Source organism: Falco biarmicus, chromosome 1, assembly GCF_023638135.1.
Source record: "Falco biarmicus isolate bFalBia1 chromosome 1, bFalBia1.pri, whole genome shotgun sequence".
NCBI classification, from domain to species: Eukaryota; Metazoa; Chordata; class Aves; order Falconiformes; family Falconidae; genus Falco; species Falco biarmicus.
In genome coordinates, this window is record NC_079288.1 from 88,367,912 (window position 1) to 88,384,922 (window position 17,011).

A 17,011-nucleotide genomic window follows, 5' to 3' on the forward strand; every position below is an offset into this window, starting at 1 on the left:
CAGGCTTTTCTAGTATAGCTGACTTGCCTTTGTTAATGAAATAATGCTCGTCATGATGTACTTTATGCTTTAGCTTGTTTCATAAATGTGTTTGGCTTTTAAGGCCCTCAGAGCAGATTCTGATGAGAGATTATGGTCTCCTGAGAGCTGAGCACTGAACTTAGGGAAATTCTGGGAGTCTGGGTGCTTCCAAACCGTGACATCAATCCTCTCCTCCGCTGTAGCTTTTGGCAGCGGGGCAGAGCGCGCTGCCTGCGGGCCAGCCCCCGGCGCTGGGCGGGGGGAGCCGGGCAGCCCCCGGCGCGACGGTACCATGGACAGCGGTGGGACCGTGCCGGCCCCCACCCGGGGGCCACCGCTCCTGGGGACCAGGGCGGCGTGGGCGAGCCATCGCTCGTGCTCCTGAAGCTGATGGCGTGATGTTGCTCCCCCGTCCCGCCCCCCCTCTCCCCCTCCCCGCTTCATGCCTTCAGCCTTTGAGGTGCTTTTCTTGCAGCAGCAGCTGTTGTTCAGCTGGGCTGGCTGTTGTGAGGTCTTTAAAATAACACCTGGTTTTAGAACGTAGGGTTGGGTACCCACACACTTGTCATTCACCATGAGGTGTTCTCCTTTGGCCTTAGGCAAAAAGGAGTCTTTCCTCCAAAACCAGAGAACATGGCTTTTAAAAATCTTTCCTCAGACACCCATTCAGAGGAGTGCCCCTGTATCACTGCAGATAGCTGGAACATGACAGGGGGAAAATCTATAGTAACAGCTATTTCTGAGAAAGAGCATTCATTTGGTTTATGGAGGTGAGGATCTACCAGAAATTCTAGCTCTAAAGGGTCTGTTATAGCTCTAAAGGGTCAAGGACAAGCCATGGAGGTAGTAGAGGGACATTACCTGTCATGGCATTCCCTCTGCTCACCAGAAGGAAGGCGTGCTGAGAGGTGATTTTAGAAAAATCTTTCAGGTTGCATGTTAAATGCCTATAATTTAATGTATAGAAAAAGAACCACCCTTGAGCATGGGGAGGAGCAGTGTACAGCAAAGTGGCTGTAGATGTTACTCAGGCTCAGTGGAGAACACAAAAGAGCTTAAACTGCAAAAGAAAGCTAATTGCAAAACCTCAGGTGAGAAACCCACCTCCAAGCATTATTCTGCTACACCTCTGATCAGAACATTGGTGCTGAGTGCAGAGAATTAAGGACATCAAAGCAGCAGCTATGCATAACCAAGGAGCGCTAATAATTGCTGAGAAACTAGTTCGGCAGTCTCATAAGCACAAGAGGTAGAAAAGGGGTGCCAGGTCCTCATATGATGCATGTAGCCAACAAGGCCGTGGCAATCACCCAGATTTCTTCCGTACTTGGTGACTATTATGCCGTAGATTCACTACTAGTTGTACTTTTTTACACCAGATGGACACTTGGCCATCAGCTGATTGCTTCTATATGGGCGCTTCCTGGTGTAGTTAAGTTTAAAGGGTAATTTGTCTCACACTTGCAGCGAACAGAAATAAATGCCTCTGGGGTCTAAGGCTTTGCCATGACCAAATTATATTCCTGGCCATACCAGCTTTGTTTGCAACAGTAGTCAGTGTGGAGCATTGGTTCTGGGGACAAGGAAGGCTACCTGTGGTGGATGGAGAAGATGATCTGAGGGATGGTTGTTCTAGGATGCTGTCAACACAGCTGTTCCAGCACTGAAAGGACACCATTAAACATTTGATCTGTATTTCAGAAGTATGTGGAGGTTCCATCAAAGATCATGGACACATTGTGCTTGGTGCTGTACAAACACACGCTCTGGCTTGAGGTGTTTGTAATCCAGAGAGGAACAAAATGGACAAAGACAGGATATGGACTCCCTTCCTCAGATGGGAAGTGACTCAGGCTCCAGTAATTTCAAACAGGGATGGAGGACTCTGTATGCATTTGTGGAGAATGGGTTGGATGTCACAATATGCTGTAATCCAGAGGCAGGTCCCTCTGGACTAGGGCAGCCAGAGCTGTCCAGGTTTCCTGAGCCCTGCACTGGTGCTGGATGTTGGGGAAAGATGGTTCTGGCAGAGGCTTTCTTCTCATATTTGGCATCTGGATGGTACGAGCACATATGTGTGAGGGAGGACGTGGCAATTCTGGAAAGGTTGAATCCTTGGGTCCTTCTGCCCCTCTGAAGTTGAGGGAACTGGCAAGAGTTTGACCTGGAAGACTGACCCTGTTGTGCAGTTCCACCTATAAGAAAAAGATGTGGGGAAGACTCTGAAACAGTAAGATCTTGGGCCTCCCATGGTTGCAGTCTATATTGTGTAATCATCTCCTATCATCTCCCTCCTAATGAATCTTCTAATTTATACCAATCCATTGGCTGGTCTTCTGTAGTATCAGAGCTTTCTTTGGGTACCACCAATTGGTTCTCTCTGGGTGCTGCTCTGCATTAGGCAATGTTATATCTACCACCAAAACTTTCATGGGACCTTGGGGACAGGCTTCCTACATGCCCAGACAAGCATTACAAAAACTGTTTCTCAGTGCAAGTTTCCCACAGCCAAAGAAATTCCTTACAGGGGCCACACCTGCCTCTGAACTTGTTTAACACCAGCCTACTAAATGGGTGAAGCTGATAGGGACTGGAACCCACTGGAAAACATGCAGCCCAGCCCAATCTGAACATCTTTACCTGGGGCAAAACTTTCTTCTGCAAAGAAGGCGACAGATGTCAACTCCAGTACTCTTCTCCTGACGTGCTCATTTCCACCCTGGGGAAGAGAGCTGAGACCCACACTAGGTATCAAATGGAGAATGCCAGCACTGGCAGTGAGAAATGTCACTCTGCATGAAGGCGAATCAAACCCATTCCTCATTAGAGACCTGAGATTGGCCTGCAGGGGAATCTGGGGTCTGAAGCCCCTCTGTGAAATTCTTGGGTGGCTTGCAATGTTTCATTTTCCTGGCAACAAATACACTTTTTTCGTTTTTCTCTTGCGACAAGTTTTTTCAGGTCTGGAAGTGTCCCAAGTGAGAAGAAAAAGCTGATGTCTCAGCTGCTTAAGGACTCATGGGAACACCTTTGAGAGATTTCAGTGGCATTTATCCTGAGCCTGAAAACAAAACCTGGTCTGCCTCTTACTTTTGAACCAAGACCTTGAACTTCAGGGCAATGAGAATGAGGAGAACTGAGTTGAGTATTTTTGGCAAAAAACATTTTTGTCTAAAAACGGTTTTACCCCAAATAGCACCTTGGATCAAAAATACTTGTGATTATGGGTTCAAAATTTGAAAGGGCTTCATTTTGAAAAAAAAAAAAATTATACTTTTCTTCATGCCTTCTCTAAATGCTTTCTCCAAATAAACTTTTTCCTGTTTAATTTTTCAATGACATTTTTAGTTTAAACAATATTCTGATATTTTGTAAAGGTTAAATTATACAAAATGGAACAAAGGGTTTACTCCCACTTGAGTCTGTGGCATCTAAGAAATTATTTTGTTTTACTAAGTTTTCTACTGGAAAAATCAAAGAGGCTGGGTTGTGTTTGTTTGGTTTTTTTGTTTTGGTTTGTTCATGTTTGTTTATTATTTTTTATTATTATTCTGGCTACAGAGTTGAAGAATCAGTTTCTCCAGCTGCCAGTTAGGACCCAGACCTGTACTGGTCTGCATGATCAAGTTTCACAACATGTGATTAGATTTATGTGGTACTCTTGCAGTGAAGCTGAGATCATCCTGATGCTTTGAAAGGGTTAAAAAGTGGAAAAATAGATGGCAAACTTAGTTAGCTGCCTTTTTTGGCACACTGGTTGTTCCCATAAACAGAAGATGGAACACTTTTATTTACTTTTTTTCTCTGCCATGTCTCTCGGGAGTTTTCCCTCCTTTCACCTGTTTCAACCCCCCCTTGTACATTGTGATGTCAGCATTGTTGGCTGCTGCTTCTCTACTTGTCTGGGATGTAGAAATTCCCAGTCTAGCCCAGACTTGCATTCTATTTTAGTCTACTGTCCAACAGCAAACAGGTGTAAAATCCCCGCAGTCAGGAGAGGCAGGACAGTTGAATGGAGAGGTCTGCTGGAGCTATTAGACACTGGTGCTTCTGCAAACTCTCCGTCAGGGGTCCTTAAGCTGTTGATTGCCAAGAACTGGGCAAACACACTGAGGGAATGCTTATTCTGTACTTGTTCTTTCTATGTTATCCTCATGTACACTCTTTCCTGGAACATGCTTCATGGTAGTGATGGAGTCAGGGAGTGAGGGCAGATGGGCTAGAATGGACCATGGTGGTCCATTGGTCTAAAAGTGCAATGGTTCGCTTAATTAAGTGTGACAGTTAACTTTGGCTGCATAAGACCCACCATCATCAGCTGCCAAATTAGTTATCTTTGCATTTTGCTGGGTTCTAATCTACCAAAAGGTGTGGTTGTGTTTTTGTTTGTTTGTGTGTTTGTTTTTTTGTTTTGGTGGGGGGTGGGATTCTGTAACATCTTTTCTTAGTTTCAAAGAAGCTTATATTCTAGCATTAACCACTGAAAAGAAGACCTGGCGTTTTCCTGACCACTGGGAGTTGTGTGGACATGGTAGGGAATGGAACATGCTCCACTCCCGGGCTGCATTCAACCAAAACTCAGCCATGCACACGGAATAGTTCCCAACAGACACCTGAGACGGGCAATTATCTCGGTGGTTAAGTCTGGAGTGCAGGTTCCTTGGCTCGCTTCAAGCTTTGTCAAGACCTTCCTTGCATGGTTCTTGAGCTAGTGGTAGGATTTTCCACCTCATTTTCCCTTCATGAGGTGAAGGATGACTTTGGCGGTGCTACATCCGAGGAACAGGCCCTTTGGCTTGGTTAGATTCTCTTTTCGCCTACGTAATGATGTGCAACTGAACCTATCCCTGAGTTTGGCTGAGGGCCATGTGAAACCATGTGGTTGCAGCTGGTGGAAAACTTCTGAGTGGAATCCCATGGGAATGAAAGGAAGCACCTACTGCAGGGTCCAGTGCTGCCACTGTGTAGGGCAAGGCATGCAGATACAGAGTGAGACTGCAATCTATGATGTAGGCTTTTGCATAAGAGCACCTTGATTTTTGCAGGATGCTGAGTTTTAGGCTGAAGTGTAAATGCAAAGAGAAGAGGCCCAAGGACCTGCATGTGTGTGCAGGTTTGCATGTCATGTTTAAGGTTTGCTTAGATTCATCTGCTGCGCTGAATCACATAAGCAGGTGAGTTATCTGGTTAAGATGGGAATCTTTCCCCTTCTTGCAGCTGGATCGTGAGTGTGTTGTTGGCAAAACTTCCCTGCAGGTTAATGACTTAGAAAGCCCTGTGCTTTGCCTAGCTATGATAAATGACTAATTGACTGGTGAGGGGTAGTTTCCTTGCTGTTGTGTCTCAAGCAAGATCTCTGGAAGCCTTGAGTTAGGGCTAAGAGAACTTGATGTTTGAGGGGCCTCATATTTCCACTCCACATGGAGTAAATGCTGCCTTATACCATGCTGGCTCTGTGCAGAACTTGAGTGATGTTCACCAGGGTCTTCTCCACTGTGACTCTTCCATGGCAGTGTCCGTGGGAGTGCAGGTAATCCACCCTTCAGGAACATTATTCCATGAAAACACCAGAGTGGGATTTACAGAGGTTTATCTCCATACATACATTATTCTCTTCTCTTGTGATAGGGACATTGATAGGTCTTGTAAGATAGGTAGGAAAGGACTTGTTGAACTCACTGCAGTTCTTGTTCATGAACCATCATAGTCTAGTTAGGAAGGGTCCCTGTACCACACTGCACAAGTTCTGCTTTGTTAAAATAAATAATTTTAAAAATCAGCTGATTCAGATTTAATGATTTTTGGAAAAATCTTTGTTGCTTTTCTATGAGCCTTTTGATTTTAAATTAGCTGTGTGTCTGACTCATTTGTGTCTCAGACTCTTGTACATGAAACTGGGCTAGGCTGTAAGAGGTGTCAACTAGGTTGCCTTCTCCAGACTTTCATTGGGGAAGAATTTCCATCAGGGTTCAAAAATCAACAAATTAGGCCCTGAACTGGGACCCAGGAACTAATCTGAAGTTAAAAAGCAAACAGTAATCCCTGCTGGTGCTGGTATGAATGAGGAGGAGATGGAGCAAAGAAAAGAGTGAAGAGCTGGGGAGAGAAATGGCTGGTGTTTCTCAGCCCAGTGTTCGCGTAGTGTCTCCTCCATGTGACCAACATTTGGCTTTGGTGCTCCTGTCCCCTGCTCCGCTTAGTCCCTCTGGTGAGCCTGTGTGCAGCATCAGGGAGAGATAGGCTGTGCTGTCAGAGCAGGGCTTGAGAAGCATGCTCAGCTTATGGCCTCGGGAGAAACAAAGTGCTGATTAGCTGCTCGTGTGGTGAGCACGTTCACCAAGGGGAGGAATCAAGCAGGGGCGGGGAGGGGAATCCATGCTCCCCTACCTCTGGGTGTGCTACCTGGTGCACTGCAGAACACAGCTCTCTTAGCAGGGTCATGGCAGCTAAACTGGGGCTACCAGGGCTCTGGTAATGGCTAGGAGGGCATTCTGTAACTGAGGACAGGCTCTGGAAAATGCCAGGCTGGTTCTGTGCCGAGATTGGCAATGCCCCAGGGCTTGTTAGCATGTGTCCTGCATTCTGGTGTCTGCTGGCTTATCATTCACAAGGCCACTGGAGTGAAACTCTTCTCTCCTCAGGCACTGCACAAACTGGGCTGGAGCGATTGCATCCTACCTGGAGGTCAGGCACCCACCTGCAGATGACATGGCCTTTCAAGATCTTCTTTCTGGTCAGACCCAACTCTGCTGCTGGAGGATGCAGTGTTAGAAGCAGTGGGACTTCTGGGTGATCTCCTCCAGCTGCAGAAGGAGCCTGGCCAGCCAGGAATGCAGTTTGGGAGAGTCTTAAAGGGTCTGTGAGGCTAGACACCTAATTAAAGACCTCAGTGTAGCTGGAAAGGTTCATAGGAACTGGATGGAAGTGACAGTGGCAGCTTAATTTGGATACTGCTAAACCTCTGAGAGCGGGGCCTTGCTGTGTGTGATCTTTTAGCATAACCTGGGCATCGTGTATGAACGTGCCTGCCTTTGACCTTGGGCCTGCAGACCTCATTGCCTTGAGGAAATGCTGAGTCCGTGAACTCGTCAGATTTTAGGCTGGTGGAGTGAGGACGAGACCCACCCTCAGATGCATTAGATAGAAAGAATTAGGAGACATGAGAGAAAAATCTGATGCAAGAGCTGACCTCAGAGGAAAGAAGATGAAGGGAGAGGTTCAAGTTGATGACTTCCCTAGGCATTTTTTTTCTCATTATTTTCTTTATTTGATGGTTTCTTGCAAGCCCTTACTACAGCATACGTTATTATGGGCCACAGTCTAAATGGTGATGTTACTGAACCTCTAAAGTTTTGTCCCTGTGATGCATGAAAGAAATCTCCTGTGCTGAGTTATGCAACAGAGGTATGTGTCTGGCATGTGTTGCACGATATATATGCCTTTGGCACGTGTTTGCATGGCTTAGAGGAGTCCAGCCAAAAGCAGGCAGCCAGGGAAGCTATTTTCCAGTGCAGCTCCTTGCAAGAGAGGTTTGCTGTGGGACATCCTTTCTCAACTGCAGTGATGCCACGGATTGGATGCAGGTGGTCAGAGCATCACCACACAGGCAAGGCAGCTGCACAGGGCAGCTGGGACAAAAAAACGCGAGTGGTCCAAGTTGAAGGGTCAACCTGATCCTTCTGTTCTGATATTGCAACTTGGGCTTGTCCTCAAGCCTCCCATTTTCAGGCTTCTCTGGGCAAAAGGGAAGCAAAGAGATTCTTTTGCTTTTGTGCAGGTTGAAGCCTCCACCCCCACCACCTTGCAAGTACCAAGATCTTTCAAAGGGACCTTAGAATAGTTGTTAGCAGAGCTGCTATTGTACTTTTGGGGTTAGTGGTGATGACACTTCTCTTGCTTAAGTTCATGTAATTATTCAGCTGACTGACTTCAGAGGCAGCCTCTACCTTCACTTTGGGACAGTGAATAATTAAAAAAAAAAAAAAAATCCAGGCCTGATTCCATTTGTGTCTCAGCAGAGAGCAGTCCAGTGTGCCAAGAATATTCTCCTCATTGCTATGACTTTTTTCTTCTTGCATTTTTGCTGAAAAATACAGTAGACAGGTAGGTTTTATGGATGTCTTTCGGCAAAGGAAAAGAATTAAGACATCCGGATGGCTACACCCTGCCATAAATCTTTTATGCATTGGTAGAGAAAGACCAAACAACATGAGATTTGCAAGTCACAGTAGATGATAGAGGTGTAACCTGCCTCCTGTAAAGCAAATGCAAGCAAATGCTGAGGTTTGCTAAGGGTCAGATAGGAGACAGTGGGCCAAAGTTCCTTGCTTGTGTGAAATGCCACTCTGCCAGGAGACTGCAGTTTTTATGCCTGGGAAGAATATGCCTCCCTGTCATAAAGCTCTTGCTTTCCCTAAAAAGCATCTTTAAAACATCTGTTTTTCTTATCGATGGTGCACAGCTGGAGACACATAGCCTACACATCTCTGTCCTGCTACCGCAGTGGTACCCATGCAGGGAACAAATGAGTAAGACAAAGATGTACTTGGTATTCCAGAAGAGCAAAGAAATTAAAGAGGACAGGAAGGCTGGATCCTCAGCCAGAGTAAATTAGCAGCTGTGCTGATTTATAGCAGCAGACAATGGACCAAAGGGATCCCAATTTCATTTGTTGCTGGAGGAGAAGGGTAGAGGGGGTCACCCTGGGCTCTCTGCAGACTAGTGCTTATGATATGGGAGGCACGACCTCCTGGAGCTGATGGTGCCAGCAAGTCTGCCCGTAGAAAGCACAGCGATGTGCCAACGCTTACTGTGTTATTTTACTCTGTGATGCACTGCTGCACCGACCACAGGAGCTATTGATCTGCAGCCTGACTCTACTCCGCAGCATGAACCTGAATGCTCCTTGGGGCTGGAGGCAGCTGTGGTAGGGAAGGGTTGTGAGGAGCAGGGCTGGAGGGGCAGAGGGGGTGTACAGTGGTGGAGGACCTATTGCTGAGGCAGGATGTACCCAAGGTGCTGATGGGGATCTCAGGGAGCAGAGTTACAGCCCCCTTAGCCCACCTCCCTGCTAAGTTTGCTCCTGCCACTTGCACTGAGGCAGAGAGGACATCACTTTTCTGGATGCTTTGGTGTCATTCTAGCCAAGGTGGGCCCAGTTCTGTTGCAAAGAAGAAGCAGGAAGGTGGGCAGGTAAGGAACCAGCTGCAGGTGGCATTTGAGATAAACAAAGCAATTAAACTTTTACTTTTTCCTTCCCTAAACAGGAACAGCAGTTGAGAACAGGCAGGAATGTGGCTCCCTATGCCTGTTCCTTAATGAGCTCGGGGGCGGAGGTTTGACAGACTGGCTGGCAGTCATGTCATAGTAATGACAGTGCTTTGCACTTAACACCTTTTACCTGGGGGATCTCAAAGCGCTGTATAAACATCCACTCAGCTCCTGGCACTGCAGAGCTGTATTGTTCTTTTGATCTAGCAGAGGAGAGGGTGGGGGAATTGGGAGCAGGAAGATTTAAAAAGCAGATAAAAAAATAAAATAATGCCATGCCTATGGCTGGGCTACAAATGTAGCAGCCAGTGGAGAGCAAGCCTGCAGCCCTCAATGCCAGACCTGTGCCGGTGCCTTGAGAATCTGTGGTCTTCCAGCAATGACTTTTCCATGCTGTCATTGATCTTGACTGCTGAAAGCACCTTGGGACAGTCTCATGGCCCTGGCGGTGCCTTTGGGCTGGGCTGTGGTCTTGCTAATGGCCCTTTACAGCTGTCCCTTAAGGTGCACTGCAGTATGCGACATCGATATGGCAGGAAAGCTCCCTGAAGCAATGCCATTAAATATTGGCTTGTGCATGCCACCCTGCTCCTTGCTCTCTTGCTTCAGTGATGGCAATAAGGAGATGTCTTTTCTTCAGAGTGCCTAGAACTGAGGTTTGGTTGTGCTCCCAGGGGGGCTGTTGCACCTCCCACAGTGCTCAAGAGACGTATATCAACTGAGAGGCACTGTAGTGCCAACCTTTTGGCCCCTCATTTGCACCAAGGGTGTGAAGGCAGCAGAGCAGGTTTGGCCAGGGCAGAACCAGGAGCAGGAGAACATGCAAATGGAAGTGGCAGAATAAAGTCCTGCTGGCGCCTGGTACATGATGTTCTATCACAAAAGTGATGGCTTGGCTGCCAGGCATGGTGTGGTCATGGTGAAGTTGGGGCACTGCCAGAGGTCTTGTGGAGACAATGATTTGGATGGGGCAAACCCAAGGTTCCATTATGGACTTCAGCTTTGGTTTTGACTCTTCTAAACCCACGGAGACCTATTTCCTACTGGCTATGCCTGCAATGTACAGACGCTTGCATCATGACCCCAGGGGATTCAAACTGGAAGCGTGCAAGGCTGGCTGGGTCCATAGACTTCCCAGAACTCCTCAGAGATGTCTGGCAGAAGGAAATTGGCCATGCTACCAGTGCTGTGCAGATCTGCAGGAGTGCTAACAGCTGGCAACAGCTGGACTTCCAATGTTTTTGCTGGGAGCCAATACTCCCACTTAGTTCTTGGCTAAGGTGCTGCAGGTAGCTCAACCTGTGAGGGCAGTCAGGAGCGCTGGATACTGCTTTGCAGACACATCAAGGTGGCGACTGAAGACCACATGGAAATTCAGAATTTTGACCTGAGAACTCATTGACAGCCATTCTCACAATGTTTCCACAAACTATTCAAGGGATTTCTTTGAGCAATGTCAGGGATGTTTTACTAGTGGTGTGTTCTACCTCTTGCTTTCAAGTTGCCAAGGGCTTAACGAGCCGCAGTGGAAGTGATACTGCTGTTTTTAATTTCTTTGCAGTGAGAACTTAGAGCTACCAAGTGACTGGGTGAAGCCCTTTAAAAGCTCACACTTACCCAGCTTTCTTACAGACCAAACCGGCTCTGCCTTGTTCTGCAGAAGAAGCAGTAAAAACTTTTTGTCAGGTTTCAACACATTTCTTATCATTCTTGGGAAGCTCATTAACCACTTTTGAAATGAAAGATTATATTGGTTGAATCTCTGACTAATTTTTTTGGTTGCTGTAGCTGGGTAATAAATAGTCTGTGTGCTTATCTCAGTGACAGATGGCTTCTGTGTTGTAATAGATTATATCTCTATTTTATGCTAGAGCTCTCCTGTCCCTGGAGGCATTCTTTAGAAAAAAAAAAAAAGAAAAAGAAAAAAAAAGGAAAGGTGTTTATCTCAATGAGTTTGTAATCCCTGCCTTAAAAAAAAACAAAAACCCAAAGCTAACCCAAATCTGAATAGTAATTTATGACTCCAGGTTCATCCCACTTTGTGACAGAGCCAAGACTGTGAGACAAGGAATGATGGTATTGGGTGCTGCTCCGTTCACAAAAATGTGTACTGTGTTTCTCCTCTTGCTTCTCTGGCTGCTGCGAGTTAGCAAGAGCTGTGTCCTTTGCTGGGGGGACTGCTGCTATGTTTACTGCTTTAAGCCTAAGAGTTTGTTGCTGGTTTGTGTTTCTGAGAGGAGGTGCATTGGTTAAGTTAACCCTATCTGCAGGAGAGCAGCTGGTATTCTGTGTGACCTTGACCTGTGCTTCCATGCTGCTATATAGGAATTCCATGCATGCCTCTATAGGAAGGCCATGGCTAAAGTTGATAGTGTTCATGTTTTACCAGAGTAACCCATCTGCTTTGGGCTCTACCCTGTCTGCCCTTGGGGTAAGGAAACCGGGACTTTTCTAGGAAGGACTGTGGCTGACACCATACAGGTATGACATTGCTGTCTGCAGACAGACTGCTCCAAGGCTGTCTTGCTCCCTATAGGGATGGAGACACATATGGGCCCACACTGAGTGGTTGCAGGCTTGAGGCTTTGCCTGGTCTAATAGGCTATGACATTTGCCTTGAGCATCTCTGGGCATGTTTCTGTGCAGGGTTAACATGGGACCAGTGTATGTGCATTATATGTGGTAGAAGACATGGAACCAGCCGCTGGCACAGCTGTTGCTCTCCTTTGGGAGACTTAGTGGTGCTGAAGAAGTGCATTTCAGAATTAAAAGGCTGGGTCAAAAACTGCCTGGTTGTTGGGGTTTTCTTTGTTGTTTGTTTGCTTGGTTGGTTTGGGTTTTGGTTTTATTTCTTGTTGTGTTGTGCTTTGTTTTCTGGTCAATTTTGAATCTTTCTGATTAATTTAATTTATTTGATGTTATTTAATTGGGTTTTGGTGCCATCAGGTCATGTGTAGACTACTTTTGAAAGAACTTCAAGACACTATTGTGTTGAAATAGGCTGAGTAAAACGGTGCTGTCTTGCACTTGGCAGTAGCCTAACAGCGGAGATCAGCTCAGGTGAACAGGTCTAGTCAAGGCTTATGGATCTGCCATCTGTCCATCTGGCTCAGGCTTTAAGGCCACCTTCTACATGTAGTGCATCTGTAGAACTTGTCGCCACGGTTACAGAGAAGGAAACTTCAGCCCAGCATTTTGGCTGGCAACAGTGTCAGACTCAAACTCCTCTTAGAACTGCTCTGAAATATACTGTGTATTCGAACTTTGAGATCAGAGGGCTGGAGCACCTTTCCTATCAGGAAAGACTGAGACAACTGGGGTTGTTCAGCCTGGAGGTGAAAAGGTGGAGAAGAGAAAGCTCTGGGAAGAGCTTATTGCAGCCTTTCAATAAAGGGGGCTTATAAGAAAGATGGGGACAAAACTCTTAGTAGGACCTGTTGCAATAGGACAAGGGGTAAGGGTTTTAAACTAAGAGAGTGTAGATTTAGACTAGATATAAGGAAGAAATCAGTTATGATAAGGGTGGTGAAACACTGGCACAGGTTGCCCAGAGAGGCAGGAGATGCCCCATCCTTGGAAACGCTCAAGGCCAGGTTGGACGGGGCTCTGAGCAATCTGATCTAGTTAAAATACCCCTGCTCGTGGCAGAGGAGTTGGACTAGATTACCCTTAAAAGTCCTTTCTAACACAAACTATTCTATGATTCTATGATTTCCATAGCATGGCAAACCAAGGTTTGCATTTCACTTTTTTTTTTTCTGGGGGGGGGGAGAGATGGAATTTACAGTTGGTTTTTGTTTCCAACAAATTTGAAAGTGGGATTTGGCATCCAGAAAGGACTTAAGCCTGAGATTCTGATTTTGGGTGGTATGCATGCAATAAATAGGAGTTCAGTGAGAAGACAGGGCCTGACAAAGCTTGTGCTGTCCTTGGAAGAAGTGAGCAGCATAAAGCCCGGGAGGTCTGGCAGCTTCGGGGCTATATCTTCCCACAGACAAGCACTCTGCAAAGAACATTATGGATGACAGAGTCTTTGTCTTTGCTTTTCTTCCACTCAACACCTAAAAAAGAGTTTTAATGTAACAGCATTGAAAAAAATCAGAGCTTTGAGGACCTCTCCTCTGAAAGATTTTTAGCCTAAAGTTGACTTTTAGAAATGGCCATTTCAGGTCCTGTGTCACACAATAGCTTTGGGCTACCTTGCCTGTGGACCAAGAAAACCATGGGTAAAAACAGCGTTGGAGCAAGTCAGGTGCTCCTGGACACCTCACTCCCTCACCCACTTCCACCACTGGTGGATCAGTCTGTACTGGGGCCTCTTTTAATTCCCTGTTCCATGCTTTGGGAGTCAGGCTGTTTCCAATGCAAGCAGTATGTGACTAGTACACACTGATCTTTTACATTTTGGCCCTTCTCCAGTACATATTAATTCTCCCACAGGTATCACTCAGGAATGTGCTCAGACTCAGGTGGTTCATCCACACTGTCCTGCACTCTTGGGAAGAGCTGTGAAATGGGTTGAGACTTTCCACCGCCTTCTGCTCCTGCCTTTTTCCAGATCCCTTCCCTGAGATTTGCCCTGTTAACATGAGATTTGCCTGCAGTCTGAGATGCCTGGTCAGCACAAGTTCAGGTGGCTATGGCAAATGGCTCTTGTGTTTTCAGGCCAGCATGCTTGCTTTAATCAGTTCCCCAATCTATTCAATACAGGGCTTATAAAACACCACCAAATAAATCAGCCCACTCCTTTCTCACTCTGGCAGAGCAGAGCACAGTGGTAACTGGCTTTCCAGAGACCTGATTTTGATTTTGGAGTGAGAACAGAGGCTGTAGATGATGTGCCAACAGGAAAGGGTTGAGGAAAGCCTCTGGAGCTCCCAGCTTCTCTGGTAGCCTAAGCCCATCTGCAGAGTCTGCTGCCACTGTACCTCTAGAGTGGCTGCTCATTTTGGTGAAATTCCTGGCAAAATGGGCCATGTTGGAGAGGAGGAGGTGGGCAAAGGAGGACACTGGGAGAGGAAGAAGAAGGTGGAGAGATGGGAGTCATTCCTAGATACTCAACTACTTGTTTTCCCAGACCCCGCTTACACCTGGAGAGAGGCTGTGATGGCCACAATGACAGCCTGTTGCCACCAAGGGCAGCCAGTGGCCCTACAGGGCCATGGGGTGGGCTATGCAGACGTCTACAGCCAGGATGGATCCTCTGGGACCTTCTTTACCAGGGCCAACAGTGGTCCTGCTGTTGCCACAGGAGTGGGACCCTCACCTTAGCAAATGCCTAAGGAATGCTTTCTTGCCTGTTAGGAGAATATCTCATAGTCTGTGTTTTGCTATTTCACTCATGCTTGTGTCTTGCATGTTCTCACTCCTGACATCTCTGACTGTCTATCTCTGGTGAGAGTCTGTGTCAGGTCACAACTTGCCTTGGTCTCAGAGACTTTGGCCATCACATGCTCTCATGCTCAGTGATAAATGAGTCCTGAGTTGAAACACTGGCCTGGGTTGGAGGAGACCTGCCTCTCCTGCAGGGAGCACTTGTAGAGGCAGATCCTTCACCCTCCCTGTGGACCAGGCTTTGGCGTAATTCCGCATCACCCACTCACAAGCGGTGCCAGTATCTGTCTTGTGCCTGTGACTGATATCGTCATGGAAAATGGCTGAGGGGACCATCTGAGATTATGCAGGTTCTTCCGCTGCCCCAAGGCAGGATCAGCTCTACCTAATCCACCTCTGACAGATGTCTCTCTAATCATTCTCAGAAAAAAACAGAAGGGCAAGAACCCTCCAATGCTGGTGGTTCCAAAACCTCCCTAGAAAATTCACTTCTCCTCGCTGGAAAATGTCTTGCTGTGCTTAATCTAAATCCCTTTTGCCTGGTGCAATTTGATCTGTGTCTCTTGTTGTGCCCTGAGTGGATGCGAGGAGCAGCTGCCACAGCTGCAAGTCCATGCTAGTGTGTGATATGCACAAGTGGTGGGGACATGTAGATAAACCCAGTGATAAACCTCAGTGAACGTCCAGTTCAGTTTTTGCTGGCAGCCTGAACACTCAGCCTGGGATAGCTTCTCCAGAATCAGTTTTTCCCCTTCTCCCCAGTGTGAGAAGTGTAGCAAATGCTGAATTGTGGGATCCCATCAGCTGGCTATCATGCTGGTGTTGTTTCCTTTTTGCTCTCTGAGGATGCTAGCCACTCTTTGGGTAGCATGTCAGGTCATTAGAGATCCCATTTCTGCTTGGAAGTGGCAGTGAATTACAGACTGCTGCCTCATATTGTGGGATGGGAGGCAGAAGTGAGGATGCAAATCCATTGCAACCACTAATGCTCTAGCTTCAGAGAGGCTGAAGATGTGTGCCTCCCCCTCCTGCCTCTCCCTTCCCCACCCAGCCCATCTCATCTCCACTACCCCCCTCTTCCACACTGGCAGCACCGGGCAGGAGTTTCACCCTGTCTTGGCCCTACCTTCCTTCTGAGTTTTTGGAAGCTCTCCCAGTTACCCAGAGCCTTGGAAGCAGCTGGGCTTTGGCTTAATGAAGTCAACACAACTTACCAGTGTAATTAGGACATTCCAAAATCCAGTCGGATCTGTTCCCTGTGCCCACTCTAACTAACCTCCCTTAGATTAACGCTGTTCCTCCCATAGTTCACCATGCCTGAGATGCAAAGCCTTTCGGCTCAATCCTTACTCAGGTAAACTCTGGTTGGCTTCAGGGCCATGGGTTGATGTCAGCATTGGCTTTGCCGGTGTGATTGGGCAGCCTGGTGCACTGGCCTGCAGCTGTGTCCTGGTGGCTTTCTCAGCTGACCTTGCTTGCTTTCTGATCCTTCACTGGCTTGGTTTTCTGGGCATGTGGGGGATCACTGGCCTCCTGCGCTGCTCTTGAGCTCTGTGTGGTCCCAGCAGGGACAGATGGGGACAGGAGCATGTCCTGGTGCAGCTGGAAATGGGGAGGCAGCCTTGGGTGCAGGGGCTGCTTGAGTGCCTTTCAGCAGGGGCCATCTCTCTGGGCTGGGCTGAGTGGGTCTGGCTGGTGGGGAGGCTTTTCTCAGGTGACAGAAGTTCTTTTTTCCTCTGTTGTGAAAGCCCCTCAGGCCACCAAACCGCCTTGATGCAGAGGCTGTGGAAGAATCCATCCCCACCCCATGGGGAGTGGGTCAGGCTGCCGAGGGGTGTTTGGGTTCACCAGGAGATCGGGGCTTTTGAATCTGGCAGAGGCCAAAGTGTCCTGATGTATGAGAAGACCCTGTGCAACCATGTCTTTTTCTGCGCCGTCCTTTCAAGCTCACCTGTACATCCCATAAACACTCACCCATTGCCTTTCTCAGGCTTTCTTCTCTGAGCCAGCACCTTGACCCAGTTGAAACCAGTGCAGCATCACTGGAGCTGATGGAGGGAGGCTGAGCTTAACCTGTTGCAGAGCTGGTCCTCCAGTTTTACTGGGACCTGGTAGGCATTGGAGCCTTGCTTAAAGCACCTTTCTGGCTTTCTTCAGTTAACCTCAAGCCCCCATTACCTTTCCTGTAACAGGTTAGTTTTTCTTCAGGTGTTACCCCCAGGCTCCTTTATGTTTTTCTCAGAAAAATCCCCCTGGAGAGCTGAGTGTGCTTGAGAGAAACAAGGTTTTTACGTAATGCCCAGATAATGAGTTGTTGCACAGGAGCTGAAGCCAGGAGTTACCGAGATTTTAAAAGGAAGAAGAGAGAAGGAGAAAGAAAGAAAAA